The sequence below is a fragment of the Paroedura picta genome, chromosome 18, assembly GCF_049243985.1.
Source record: "Paroedura picta isolate Pp20150507F chromosome 18, Ppicta_v3.0, whole genome shotgun sequence".
Taxonomy (NCBI): Eukaryota; Metazoa; Chordata; class Lepidosauria; order Squamata; family Gekkonidae; genus Paroedura; species Paroedura picta.
Genome location: NC_135386.1, coordinates 14,955,405 through 14,967,682, shown reverse-complemented (window position 1 = coordinate 14,967,682; position 12,278 = coordinate 14,955,405). Strand labels below are relative to the sequence as shown.

The 12,278-nt window shown below is 48.3% G+C and overlaps 1 protein-coding gene across 2 annotated transcripts in view; it reads left to right on the top strand.

The window, feature by feature from the left end:
- The first annotated feature begins 11,037 nt into the window (after positions 1–11,037).
- The window catches only part of LRRC28 (leucine rich repeat containing 28), a 47,749-nt gene continuing 46,508 nt past the window's right edge, over positions 11,038–12,278 (top strand). Inside the window, exon 1 of one of the 2 annotated variants that reach the window (XM_077317577.1) lies at positions 11,038–11,194. The gene's annotated coding sequence lies outside the window, so the exon portion shown is untranslated. Of the gene's footprint in view, positions 11,195–11,244; positions 11,420–12,278 lie in introns of those variants that run through there. The other variant, XM_077317578.1, reaches the window with a different exon arrangement.

Here is a 12,278-nt window from a genome sequence, read left to right as displayed (position 1 = left end):
GGCTCCCTCCGTCTCCCTGCAGGTGGGGGACACCACTGGAGAAGGTCGGGAGGCCAAAGGTTTATCCTTGCTGCTCGTTGGCTAATGCGCGTGACCTTGGGACCTTTACCACATTATGACTCAACGGTCTTTCCCAGAAGGTATGTTTGGGACGCACACCACCTATCCCACTAGCTGGCAGGGGGTGGGGGGGAGAGACATGGGTCTTAAAATAACAAGAGCAGCTGTAGAAACTGATCTGGATGAAAACTCCGGTGGAGGTTCTCCTTCAACAGCCTGTTGAGTGTATGTATCATATGCTCTGCAAAATGGAACAACTAATGCTTTCTGGAGAATACAATTTTGCCATAATGGGTAGAGCAAGGAGTGTCAACCAGGGTTTTGGGGACACCTGGGATCCTACAAGAGCTCCCCAGTAGTATGCAGCTTTTCCCATAAGTTTGTCTGGGCCCTGACATTGCTAGACATCACTGGAGCGCAGTTCTCCTGTAGCTCTACAGGCCTGGTCTCTTTCCTCATAATGAAATTATGATTGGTTGATGGATCGACTGGATCCTGCAACTTACTTCCATGCCTGCATGGTGTGGTGGTTAAGAGCGGCGACTTCTAATCTGGCGAGCCAGGTTTGACTCGCGCTTCTCCACATGCTGGGTGACTTTGGACTTGTCACAGCCCTGATAGTGCTGTTCTGTCTGAGCTCTCAGCCTGACCTTCCTCACAGGGTGTCTGTTGTGGGGAGAGGAAGGGAAGGCAAATGTAAGCTGCTTTGAGCCTCATTCTAGCAGAGAAATGCTAAGAACCAACTCTTCTTCTTCAGTAATCTCAGGGTTTTCTCAGCCTCACCTCCCTCACAGGGTGCTTGTTGCGGGGAGAGGAAGGGAAGGTGATTTTAAGCCACTTTGAGACTTCTTTGAGCTGTGAAAAGCTGGGTGTAAAAACCAGCTCTTTTCTGAAGGGGCATGGCACCACTTCTGGGGTTCTTTGAAGCCCAGAAAATATTCCAGGGGTTCCTGCACGGTCAAAAAAGGCTGGGTGTTGGCCGAGAATCTGGGAGTTCGTGTGCCACTTGCAACGGCACGACAAATTAGTGGCGCTAACCAGGCTAGGCCAGTCTTGGCAGATCTCAGGAGCTGAGCAGAGTTGTCCCTGATCAGCACTTGGATGGGAGACCACGAAGTCCAGGGCTGCTGTGCAGAGGCCACCACTAAACATCTCCTGCCTTCAAAACCCCATCGGATTACCCAAAACAAAACCTGAAACATATTTCAGCGGTACTCTCATGGTCCAAAGGTTGAAAAAGATTCTAATGGCGATGTAAGTCTCCTCCATTTTGCCATTTCTGCAACCCCGGTTAGGCTGAGGGATAACGACTGGCTCAGCTTTGGGGGCTGAGAGGAGATTTGAACCCAGGTCTGTCCCCCGCCCCAGTCCTATTCTAACCCCGTTGCCTCACAGCTGCCCACTAGCTGCTCGATAATGAAAGTGTTTTGTAAAAATAAACTTGACCTAAGAAAGCCAGGACATATCGCCTTTCCGCCCAGCAACATAACACAGAAGGTATGCTGCCTCCTTGGGCCGTAGCGCTTTGACGGTGTGCAGCCAGATCGCTGTAGAGGCTGAACATTCTCACACATCAGGGAGTGGCTAACCCTGAGATACTCAAGCCCTGACTTCGTGGATGCTGTCTTTGGAATTCAGCAGCTTCTTGCGTCTTGAAGATGATACGCCTTTTAAAAAGAAGGCCGCTTGTAAATTCTTTCACCTGAGTTTCGGCCCTGCTGATAAGTGTGCAGTTTAGAATTTTACAGGTGGTAGGTTTCAGATTTAGGACGCTGTACTCTTTAATGTCACCCTTCTGAAACCTGCATGAAGATCCGTGAAGCTGCGAGGCCAAAGGCCATGTCCTCAATTAATAGCGACTCAGGTTTGCTCTCCCCAGATTGCATGGCCCAGTAGCAAAATGGTTGAAGGCATGAGAACTGATTCTCCTTTCCCTCCCAGTTTTCCTTTGAAGAAAGGAACGTCAAGGCAATGGAGCAGGAAGGAAAATTGTTTTTGCTAACACAACGGAGCCAGCCACCGTCTCTTCTTCTGTTCGATTGTCCTGCAAATCGCTCTGTTCCTCCCCGCCTTGCACAAGGGGTCCTGGTACAAATGCCGCTTATAATCCTCCTGGAGTTCAGAAATGCAGATGGACCAGTCAGGAGCCCAGGAGGTGGGTATAAAAATAGGCACGCAATCAGCAGAACAACAAACATCGACCGGGGAGTTCCAGAGACAGCTGTAATACTTTAAAAGGCTTCGTGGAGGAGAGAGTTTCCTTTGCTTTGGGCAAACTGCCCTATAAGCAGCCCCGGCCTCTCTCTGGAAGCCATACAGGAGCAACACATAGGAAAAAATCATTTGGAAAGATACGCTGTTAGAACTACCTCCCATCGTTCATGCTTAATTTCACATTACCTCCAATCGTTCGTGCACAGGATAATGCACTTTCAATGCACTTTAGAAGTAAATTTTCCTGTTCTGCACAGGAAAATCCAGCTGCCGAGGCACATTGAAATTGCAGTATCCTATGTGTGCGGAATAGGCCCTAAACTCTGGGAAATGTGCATATCTCTGGGGCATCATGTTGCCAGCAACAGGAGATTTTCAATTTTCATATATTTTTTAAATTTGTTACGCATTTATCAGGTGATATGTCCATATGTAGTCATGCCAATCTATTTCCCTCCTCCCCAAATGTCGAATGATGGGCCTGGAGGGGGATAGGAAGGGGAGGGGCTTTGGGTGGGCGTGTCCACAGCTCTGCTTCTCAACCATATTCTACATGATTGTGCTATTTCTGGGGTTTCTCCAAGCCTGAAGAGCGTTTCAGGGGTTTCTCAATGGTCAAGAAGTTTAGAAAGACTGGTGTACCTGAACACTTCTTCAGATGCCGGAAGTATGCCTGCCTACAATAGCTTATCCGTTGAATAACATTTTGTGGGTCTTTAAGGTGCGTCAGACCATGGAGACCCACCTGAATGTATGAAAGTTAGTCCTTCAACCCAAAAGCACTGTCTTTCACACATACTAACGTGGATGTGTTTCCCTAATGAGTGCAAGTTGTTTCTAACAAATTCTGGAAGGGAACATGTGAAAAGGAACTCATGTAGCTGCCCTAACCAGGGACATCTGAACCGGCACTGGGTGAAAGCAACAAGAGGGGGGATTTCAGAGAGCTCGTGGTCCTCTTCCGGCCACCTTGGGAGTTCCCAGGAACCATCTGCGGCCCGCCTCTCTTGTTCCATTACTTCGCTGGCTTGTATCATATTGCAAAACAGTTGGATCGGGGCAAAGCAAACCCCAAACTTACTGACATTAAAAACATATTCAGATGGGTACCCATGTTGGCTGAAGCAGCTGGACGATGCTCGAGTCCGCTGGACTCAAACTTTGTCCCGCTCTGTTAAAAATGTTCCATATCCAGATTCTTAAGTGTTTTGAATGACAAATATGTACCTCTCTGCCAACCCTCTTCTCCTCCTCGGAGCCAGGCTGTCTCCCTTGCCTTTAAGACCAAGGCTTCAGTTGGCAGGGACTTCCCCCCTTCAGCAATTAGGCCTCTCTCTGCAAAGATGAATAAGGTCCAAAAAGCGAAAAGGCCAACAGATGCTTAAGCCATCCACAACGGCCTTGGTTTGTTTTTAAACACCACGATGGAAGTGATTCCTCTCTAGGGAACGGGCCGCGTTCATCCTGAGAGGAGCCGAGACTGATTCAGTCGGATGCCTGGTACAAAAGAGAAAGCAGCAAAAAGGAAATGGATTTTTAATCGCAACATGTCCTGCTTTTGAGCGTTTTGCGGATGCTATTTCAATAGCCCCGGCAACATTGTGTGGAGCAGTGTCTCTGCACCCCTTGGCACAGCGTGCCCCGCCAAGAACAGCGTGCTCCCGGCCATGTTGTGCCTGCCGATTTCTTACTTTCTCGGTCCTGGGAGCTGGGCCAACCCCACCCAGCAGTCAGAGATGGATGGGCTGCCCAAGTAAAACTGGAAACCGAGAGGCATGTGTTCCTTGGCCATTCCTGTCTCTACATGCATTCTCATACCCTGTGTCCAAACGCTGTCCGAGGCCTCAAAGCCCTTTCTCCTTGGGAGTAACCCAGAGGTAAGTGAGGACACCGGTGCCTTCTCCTACAAAACGACGTGTCCGGTTTTGCTTGTTTTGGAGATACAGGGAACCTTGCCTACCCGAGGGGGGGGGGGTTGTACCCTACCTTTACGACCTAAAGGAATCTCAAAGTGGCTTACAATCACCTTCCTTTCCTTTCAAGTAGATGGGCCTGAGAGAGCTCTGAGAGAACTGTGGACAGCCCAAAGTCACCCAGCTGGCTCCATGTGGAAGTGTGGAGACTCGAACTCCAGATTATACTCTGCTAGCATCATAGAGACCAACAAGCTAGTGCTAAGATGGCCCCTCCTCAGGCTTGGTATCCCACTTCGCCCTCCTCCCTATGCAGCCAGCTGGATGACCTTGGGCCAGTCACAGTTCTCTCAGAGCTCTCTCCAAGCCTCACCTACCTCACAGGTGTGGAGAGAGGAAGAGAAAGGCAATTGGAAGCCGCTTTGAGACTCCTTTGAGCATCTATGCTATAAGGTTGGTGCTTCTACCTCACCCCCCCCCCAAAAAAAAGGCCAGAAAAGACAAGGGGGGAAATCCCCACAGACTGGAAGAGCACCATGATTTTCTGAATCCATTCAGCCAAATCCACACTACACTGATTCTTCTGTGGTTCAAATCCTCATTCTGCTATGAGAGCCCTCTCTGTGACCTTGCGAGATTCTCGGAGGTGTGGAGGGAGAGTCTGAAGAGGACGGGGGCTGGAGAAGGAGAGACCTCAGTGGGGCCCAAAGCCAGAGAACCCATCTCCCAAAGCAGCTATTCTCTCCAAGGGAATTTGTTGCACATGTGAATCTGCTGAGGACCGAGCTTGAAGTCTGAGGCAAGATTGTAAGTCCGAGCTGCCAACTAGCTCATGCCTAGCTGCCCTTCCCGCAGGAGCCAGTAGATTTAAGGGTGTTTGCTGCAGCCTGATTGGACGGCTGGCGGCAGGATCCACTAGGGATCCAGTTGGCTTAAACTACCCTGTTAACATTTGCAGGCAGGGGCCCATGGGAACTGTAGTCCATGGACATCAGGAGAGCCACGCTTTGGCCAGCCTTGCCTTACCTGCTCAACTACTTCATCACTGCCCAAGGTGTGCAGAACTCAGAGGCAGGAGCTTCGGAATGGGCCGCTCACCAGGGTGGCCTCAACTCTGTAAGTGAAAAGCACATTGCAATTATCTTTAGCTTCTGGTCCTCTGAGAAACAAGTGCTCTGTTTAGGCCGGTCCCTCGGGGCAGTTTCGTTTTAAGGCCCAAGCAACAGTTGTTGCAGAGCTTCTTGAAAGGTCGCAGGTTTATTTAGTATCAGAAGCTCCAGGCAGGGACAATCAACACCTTTCCTGAAGGGCAGTCATGCCGAGGATCCTGTTGAATAAGTCACTGAGAGCTCCGTCCTCAAAATAGGCCTGCCGTCTTCGAACCTCTGTATATTGTACCTAATTGAAAGCTTGGGTCGATGCTGCGGTTAAGGGTTTGGATCTCGGACGCCCAGGTTTGAATCCTCGCTCTGTCGTGGAAGCTAGCGAGGGGATGCTGAGGCAGTTACACATTCTCAGCCTCTGGAGGGCGACAGAGGAGCCCTCTGTTGCTTGGCAACAACCATTGGGTGCCTTGAAGCTACATGGCTTGCATGACTCACCCGGGACTCGCTGCTTGCTCCTGTCCAACAAGCAGCCACCTCACGAAAGCCATGTGGGGTAGATGTTAAAGGAGGACTCAGGTGACCTGGGTTCCAATCCCCCCCTCAGTCATGGAATCTCACTGGGGGACCTTGGGCGGGTCACACATTCTAAGTCTGGCCTACCTCGCAGGGCTGTTCTTGTTGGATATTGTAACTCTGCATGCAAGAGGATCCAGAAGGGAAAAGTTTAAGAGAATTTTCTCTCTGGGGTCCACTTGACCCCCTCCTCTTAGACAGGGGGTGGAGTGGGGATCCAAATCTTATGTGAGTTCAAGTTTACATATTTCTTCTGGGCGACAGCTTGGTAGATCCAGAATAGAAAATAACTGTAGATTTGACACAGTCTTCAAGCACAGCACTTCCCCCCCTGAGTTCTCTGCTGGCAATTCTGGCAGGGAGGCATAATTAAATAAAGGTTCTTCTGGTGCCTGCTGTGTGACGTGGAGGGTCCCTGTCCAAATACTTTTAACAGCACACAACCCGGAGCCAGCTCAGCAGAGAGGCAAACAACTCCTAACAAGGTCGCCCGTCTCTACCTCCGTTTTAGGTTTTGGCCTTTAAAGGTTTACCGCAAAGTTCACTCTGTCATCAAAGATATTCCATCTGCGGGTCATTTATGTAAAAGTCCGTAAACAAACGGGGAAAGTCTTGGATGCTTTTCCGGGCTGGGGAGAAGTGTTAGTGTAAAGTTTGACAGAGGCTGTCCTTGCTTGCATGCCGAGGCTGAGTTCTTTTCATACTGCAACTGCATTCAGATGAAAGGAATCCAAAGTGGACCCTGAGCAACACGCAAAGCAACATCGATTCCAGTCTAAATTTCCAGTTAACAGAAGGCACTTGGATCTGCCAAATTAAACTTTTCTGCCTCCCTGTTCCTAAGGTTGCTAGCTCAGGACTGGGAAGTAGCTAAAGATTTTGGGGGTGGGGAGCTTACAGAGAGAGGAGCAGATTTCATCCATTATCTCTGTGGTCTGGAGATAAATCTGGGAGAACTCCAGGCTCCTACTTTCTTGTTGCTCTTAGGGACAATTTAGGGAACTTCAGAAAAGAGGTTTAGAAACCTGAATGCCCCTAAATTGTCCCGTCCTCTTGGAGGCAGAGAATTTTTCTGTTCTGTTGCCAGAACAGTATTTGAAGCTTTACAGCTGTGTACCTGTGATAGACAGGCAGAGTGGACATTTTTAAAAAATGGAACTGAAAATGATAAATGATCATTGAATCGTCGAGTTGGAAAGGACACCCAAGGGTCATCTAGTCCAACCCCCTGCAGAATGCAGGGAATTCACAATTATCTGCCTACCCACACTGACCCCAATCCCTGGCAAGTCTGGCCTGCAAGAAATTAGCCTCTCAATCCCAAAGTGGTGATTGGCATTTCCCTGGGCGTGCAAGAAAGGGCCACAAGGGTCAAGTACTGACACAGTCCCTTCTGCCCACCCACTCACAATCTGCCTAAGCTCACAGAATCAACAAGCAATTTTTTGCATGCCAAGCAAATGCTCTGCCACTGAGCCACTGTCCCTTCCTCGACATGGTTTCTTCTTTCCACAATTGAAGTCAAGGATGACCCACTTTGATATTATCGAGGGCCACTCTATCCTATTCTCCAGGAACCGGTCAAAATACCAGCGCAATCTACCACCAAGTCAGCATAGACTTTCAAGTCTTTTAGAGACACGGAGCTCCTGCTATCAGTCTCTGTGAAGCCACTGGCAAAAGAACTTGTTTGAGCAGACCTTAATTAAAATTTGATAGGGCCTCCAGGAACCAGAGAAAGTCCCTTAGGGAGGGAGGGCCACATAGGGATCACAGTTCCTGTGTACTGCGCCACCCCAGCAACTAGCTCAAAAATAGCTACCTTGAGCGGACATCTATATGGCTTGGGAAAGGTCACTCTAATGCCACCTGCATCATCTGAATCTTATCTCCAGAATTCTTAAGTCAACTACAAAGTAAGCCATTTGCTCTCACCCAACAAGAGAGATCTGAAGGGCTGTTGTATAGAAGATGGAGCAGAGTTGTTTTCTGTTGCTCCAGGGGGTCGGACCAGAACCAGTGGGTTGAAATTAATTCAAAAGAATTTTCGGCAAGACATCCAGAAGAAGTTCCTGACAGTTAGAGTGGTTCCTCAGTGGAACAGGCTTCCTCGGGAGGTGGGGGGTTCTCCTTTTTTGAAAGGTTTTAAGCAGATGCTCGATAGTCATCTGACAGTAATGCTGATTTTATGAACTTAGGCAGATGGTGAGTGGGTGGGCAGGAAGGGATGTTCCAATGTTTGTCCCTTGTGGCCCTTCCTTACATACCAGGGAATTGCTGATCACCACTGTGGGATGGTAGGTAAATTCCTTCCAGGCCAGGCTGCATTCTGGAGATTTTTTGTGTGGGGGGGATCATTTGGGCACGAAATTGGGGGCACTCTAGGTAATCAGATAGTTGTGAGTTCCTGTATTCTGCAGGGGGTTGGACTAGATAGCCCCAGAGGTTCCTTCCAGCTCTCTATGATTCTATGACTCTTGTGGGGTGATTGAAAGAGACAAGGAAAATTGTTGGCCTTTGTAATTTCAGCAAAGAAGCATCATTTGTTTTGCTTGCGGTACTGTCGGACTCTGATCTGGGAGACTTCGGATTCGAACCCGTTCTACCATCCAAGCTGGCTGGTCAAGTCGGTCACACATTCTCCCTCTGACCTGGATGGTTTCAGGCTAGCCCCATCTCAGATCTCTAAACAAGGCCTGCCCTGGTTTGTACTTGGATATGAGACCGTGAAGTCCAAGGTTGGTCTGCTTGTTTGTTCCTCTGAAAGCCTTATGGGGTTGCCATGTCAACTGGACCTTCATGACACTTCGCCACCACTCCGCACTATCAGCCTAACACTACCTCACAGTGTTGTGACGATGAGACAGAGGAAAGGATAACGATGTAAGCAGCTTTGGGTCTCCTGTTGGGGAGAAAGGCAGGGTATAAACGAAGCAAAGAAACCAGGGTGCAAATTGATAACAGGAAGTGCTGCTTTAAATCTGCATACCTGCTCAGCATTTCACACAGCAATGCTGGCAAGAACAGGTCTTAAAGCCAGGGCCTGAAACAACCCCCCTGGCTTTTTTGTAAGGACTGGCCTGATAAAATGTGTTCAGATGAGCTGAAATGCTTCAACAATGGAAACAACAGAGCTTATCCAAGATGACTGACTGGCTGGGCAAAATCAGAGAACTATATAAGATGGCCAAACTTACATGTTTGGTAAATAAAAGACCTGCTGAAGAATTTCAAGATCACTGGTATTTCTACATGGACTATATTAAAAATTAGGTTTATGATTTGTATCGGGCAAGAGAATATTGGAGACTGTAAAATGGCAAAGTTTACCTTCTGTTTTTTTTGTGCTTTCTATTCTTTATCATTAAAACAAAAACGTTTTTTTTTTAAAAAGCTTCAATTACGGGTTTTAACAGTTTTATTTTGTTTATAATTTGATTTATGACTCCCCTCCAGGCCCAGCTGTCTTGGTTAAAAACAGTTAATTCTAAAACAACTTCACGTACTTCATGTTCAAGTGTTTCCACATTAGCCTCCCATGTTGATTGCCAGAAGCTAGATGTTACAGGGGAAGAGTGTTTTGTGCGTGTCTCTTAGATGTTACTGACAGCCCCGTTTCAACCAAATACCTGGTGGTGTTTGGTCCCAGTAAGAAGTATTGCATAGGAACATGTTCTAATTTTAAAAGTGAGTACCATGGTGATTACAAGTGGTTATGAATTAGCATCCAGCTATGATCCTCTGCAAACCCATTTTATGTCCTTTACTTATTTTGTTTTCTAGCATTTCAGAGCAGTGAATTTGCACAATGGGGGGGAAATTGCTAGCCACAATTGCCTGTTCTTAACATGGGGTAACCTGAAATACTCAAAATTAGGTCCAGGTAGGGAAGATTTAATACAAAATGGAGCAGATATGGGCTGGAATGTGAGCCAGGAAGGCTATGACACCCTGCGGGTTTAAAGGAGCTATTAGATATGCAAGAGTACCCCCTGCTGCTCAGCGTTTAAAGTGCAGAGAGACTGGGAGAGGATAGAACATTTGAGTCCGGTGACACTTTTGAGACCGGCAGATTTTAATTTTGACTATAAGCTTTCGTGTGCATGCCCACGTCTTCAGATACATTGAAACAGATTTCCTCAAGCCTTACATATAGGTGGTGGTGGTGGGGGGGGGGGTTAGTTGGCGTAAGGAAACTGATTGGTTCACCAAAATGTTCAGTTAAGTATTGTGCTATCAATACAAATTGTTAATAACATAATCTGGGCATCAAAACTATAAAGCATTCTGCTGTTCAGCTACATTAAGATGTTACCTGCCTAAAAATTATTATTGAATAAAAATGTATCAGGAAATAACTTTTTGGCTGACATGAGGAACATAAGGGAAAGCATTTGTCTCAGTATATTTAAAGTTTCTGCTTAGAAGGCAATATCCCCCCTACTTTCAAAACACACTCTTTTACAGACAGGATAAGCTCGATTAGCCCAGTGTCCTGGTTGGCCTATTGGTCCAAGAAAGATCAGGAAGATTCGAAATTCCAATCTCTACTCAACTATGGAAACTCACTGGGTGACCATGAGCCAGTCACATTCAGCTAACCTACCTCACAGGGCTGTTGTGAGGATAAACTGGGGAAAGGATGTAACCCCCTTTTGATTCTCCCTTTATCACATGCACACGAAAGCTCATGCCCAGAATTATCCTTTGTTGCATGCTCAGTTTGTTGCAAGCACATGAAAACTCATGCCCAGAATTATCCTTTGTTGCATGCTCAGTTTGTTGCAAGCACACGAAAACTCATGCCCAGAATTATCCTTTGTTGCATGCTCAGTTTGTTGCAAGCACATGAAAACTCATGCCCAGAATTATCCTTTGTTGCATGCTCAGTTTGTTGCAAGCACACGAAAACTCATGCCCAGAATTATCCTTTGTTGCATGCTCAGTTTGTTGCAAGCACACGAAAACTCATGCCCAGAATTATCCTTTGTTGCATGCTCAGTTTGTTGCAAGCACATGAAAGCGCATGCCCAGAATTAAATCTTGTCGCATGCACACGAAAGCTCATGCCACAGAAACGCCGCCTTTCCCCTTCGCCCTCCCTAATCTCGCGATATTCGCGGCCGCCCGAACTAGCCAATCAGCGGCATCCCGCTCCTTTTCTCCCCCCACCCGCTCCCGTGACCCGGATGTTGATATCCGTCGCTTCCCTTCCGCCATTTTCCCTCTCGCCTCCCCTCTCGCGGTGGGCCGGTTGGGCCGTCGGGGTTTTCCCGTGCCGCTTTTTAAAAAACCATTTTAAGTCCCCGCTTCGGTGTGGCGGCGAAGGTGAGGCGGCGGTTTCTTTCCCGAGGGGGGGGGGCGTCGCCGGGGAGCGGCGGGGGCGGGTCTGGTCCCGCCTTGCCGCTTGGTTGCTGAGGCAACGGGGCCGTTCCCATGGAGACGCTTGATGGAGGGGCGGCGTGGCCTATCCTTGCCTCCCCTCCCCTGGGGGGCAGCCTCCCTTGCGCGTGCAGGGAGCTTTTCTGGGGAATGGAGGAAGAATTGCAAGAGGTGGGAATCCGTGCCCCGGATCCGCATTATTACATGGACGTATTTCGCATTACTCCGCCTTTTCCCAGCAGACTCAGGGCGGAGCACAATATGTTTCAGCCACATGGCTGGAATCCTACAACACAAGATAAAACCTAATCTTGCCAATCTAATTTAATTCCAATTGCCAACATAGACATTCCAAGACTGTCCTTAAAGCGAGGGTGGGGTGGGAAAAAAGGAGTGGTCATGGCTTAAAGAGAGAGCATCTATCTGCTCAGCTGGCAGAAGGCCCCAGGAAAATCTCCAGTTGAAGGGAGCAGGCAGTGGGTAGGGTTGCCAGATCTAGGTGCCTAGAGATCTGTGGTTGAGAGGCTGACGAAGACAGGGTCCTCATTGGGGTGTAGTGCCATAGAGTCCACCCTCCAAAGCAGCCACTTTCTCCAGGGAAACAGACCAGGGGATCTCCAGGTCCTACCTGGAGGCTGGCATCCTTGCCTAGAGTGCCCCCTTCAGAGCAGCCATTTTCTCCAGGGGAACTGACCTCTTGAGTCTGGAAATGTCTAATTTCAGAGGATCTCCATTTGTAGTGGCCTCCTGCCATTTTCTCCAGGGGAAGTGTAGTCTGGAGATGAGCTGTAATTCTGTCGGGTCACCAGGTCCCACCTGGAGGATGGCATCTCAAGCAGTAGGTAATGTGGCAGATCTTCGCCTGAGACCTTGGAAAGTTGCTGCCAGTTATAGACAAGACTGCCCTTGATACATCAAGAGTTAAGACTTGGTGTACTGCAGCTTCAATTGTTGTATGCTTCTGACAGTGTGTTTAGATGCCATTTGTACATTTTAGTCTTGTATGCGATATATACAAGGGGGCTGGGGC